We start from the raw sequence: 2,500 nt of genomic DNA on the forward strand, positions 1-2,500 counted from the left end.
CTCCCAAAGCATATCCAGGGTTCCCACACCTTCTGAAACATCAACTTCAAGCACCTTTCAAGGACTTTCAAGACTCAATTCCCTCAAAGTCAAGGACCCAACACGGCATAGTCTGAGACAGATCTAGATGAGAATGTATGTCATAGGAACTATCCGCTCACAGACAACAATTAAAAAGAGAGGCTTGAATGTGAACACAGCAAATACCTAGGTTCTAGGCCCTGGACAATCTAGACAATTTGATGGCAGCTACTAGATTGTAATCAGTTGTACAGCAGTACAGATAGTCAACTGTACAACAGTACAGGTATAGTCAACTGTACAACTTAGCTCACAAGACGACTGATTGTACTGATTGTGTGCATTTTCAGGGTTCAACAGATACGCCATTTTACTTGCCCGGAGCAAGTAAAACGGCATTACCAATTCAATTAACCAGGCATTCAAACCATCATGCTCACTGCACAACTCTTAGTATATTTTACACTTCATGGACTTTAATTGATTTATTGAGTTTACTCATGGATCGAGTAAAAACAGTAATCCAAGGGATGACATGTGAAAGTGTGAACACTTATTTCCAACATGGTCCTTTGATATTAACATACAAGACAACAATAACATCAAACAATCTTTGAATAAACATTACCCCCCCAACCCCCCCAAACAAAAGGGTTAGGAACTTCTAGGAAAATAAACAAACTTTCCAGGATCTAGCAGCACACACACACACACACACACAGTGAGCAGACACACACACACACACAAACACACATATATCCTCACACACACACACACACACACACAGTCACACACACACACACACACACACACACACACACACACACACCCCAGACCATTTTAATCTAATTACAGTAGACCTGGAAAACATGACAGGGTCCTAGGGGGGGGGGGGATTAGAGCTGTAGGTCTCTCATACGCACGTACACACACACACACACACACACACACACACACACACACACACACACATCCACGCACACACGCACACACACACACACACACACACACACACACACACACACACACGCTTATATCCCGTTCCCGTACACACACGAGGCTGTATAATAACTGTGTCTGACCCCCCTTGTCTGGGGGGAGCGGGTCGTAAGCAGCTTTCCCTGCGCGGCAGCAGGGCTTTGTGGGTAATCTCCAGGTGGAAATATGACATGTTATTACCGTCCCACCAGACGTGAAGACTGATTACAGCTCTTTAGTATGAACAGTACAGGTTGTTTAGTATGAACGGTACAGGTTGTTTAGTATGAACGGTACAGGTTGTTTAGTATGAACGGTACAGGTTGTTTAGTATGAACGGTACAGGTTGTTTAGTATGAACGGTACAGGTTGTTTAGTATGAACGGTACAGGTTGTTTAGTATGAACGGTACAGGTTGTTTAGTATGAACGGTACAGGTTGTTTAGTATGAACGGTACAGGTTGTTTAGTATGAACGGTACAGGTTGTTTACGCTGTGATGGAGTCAGACTACAAGCTAGGCTCTCAGGGGACACGAGACAAGTGTCTGAGCTAGCTAGTAGCTACTATCTGGCTGCTGGTGTGGGTACTACGGTTTCTGGTTGATATACAGTTATTATTATGAAGTTATTAGTTATTTTTTTAGAGAGAGAGAGAGAGAGTTTTTCTTGACGACGTTGGCCGTGGTTGTAGAGAGAGGAGATACAGACAGACACAGACAGACACAGACAGGCGTGTGATCACTGATGTAGATCTTAAAGGGTTCATTCCACCGCCAAGGTCACCCGGCTACGTCTGGGTTTGACAGACGGGTACTAGGACAGCCCAGCGTGGGCTACCTCTAAGAAGAACATCCTCTCTGAACACTGAGAGATGACGGATGTCGCTGTGTCAAAACATATTCAGACACACTTTAGTCTCCGGTACAGACAGACAGAAACACATCCACCCTGCTCTCTCTCTGCCTGCCTACACACAAGACACTGACCGACAGAGACACACACACACACACACACACACACACACACACACATCCACCTTGCTCTCTCTCTCCCTGCCTTCACACAAGACACAGACACACAGAAACACACTGACAGACAGAGAGACTGACACACACACACACACACACATCCACCTTGCTCTCTCTCCCTGCCTACACACAGACACAGACAAACAGAAACACACTGACAGAGAGAGAGAGAGAGAGAGAGAGAGAGAGAGAGAGAGAGAGAGAGAGAGAGAGAGAGAGAGAGAGAGAGAGAGAGAGACAGACACACACACACACACGTTTGAACCTCATCCCAATGATCCAAGCAACTGGGAAACCTTCAATCTTTCTCGTGGTATTAAAATCACAGTCACAACCAAGCCACACACCACAGATTAAAACAACAGCAGGGAAGCAAACAATATCTCGATACGCTGATCTAAGGTCAGTTTTTGCCACGAACAGCCTGACTTGAGCTGTGTGTGTGTGTGTGTGTGTGTGTGTCTGTGTGTGT

General features: G+C 45.3%; 1 protein-coding gene across 1 annotated transcript in view; it reads right to left on the reverse strand.

The window, feature by feature from the left end:
* slc6a15 (solute carrier family 6 member 15) overlaps window positions 1-2,500 on the reverse strand; it is a gene marked incomplete at both ends in the record, with an annotated part of 31,993 nt that overhangs the window by 28,767 nt on the left and 726 nt on the right.

Source organism: Nansenia antarctica (assembly GCF_963989245.1).
Source record: "Nansenia antarctica genome assembly, chromosome: 9".
Taxonomy (NCBI): Eukaryota; Metazoa; Chordata; class Actinopteri; order Argentiniformes; family Microstomatidae; genus Nansenia; species Nansenia antarctica.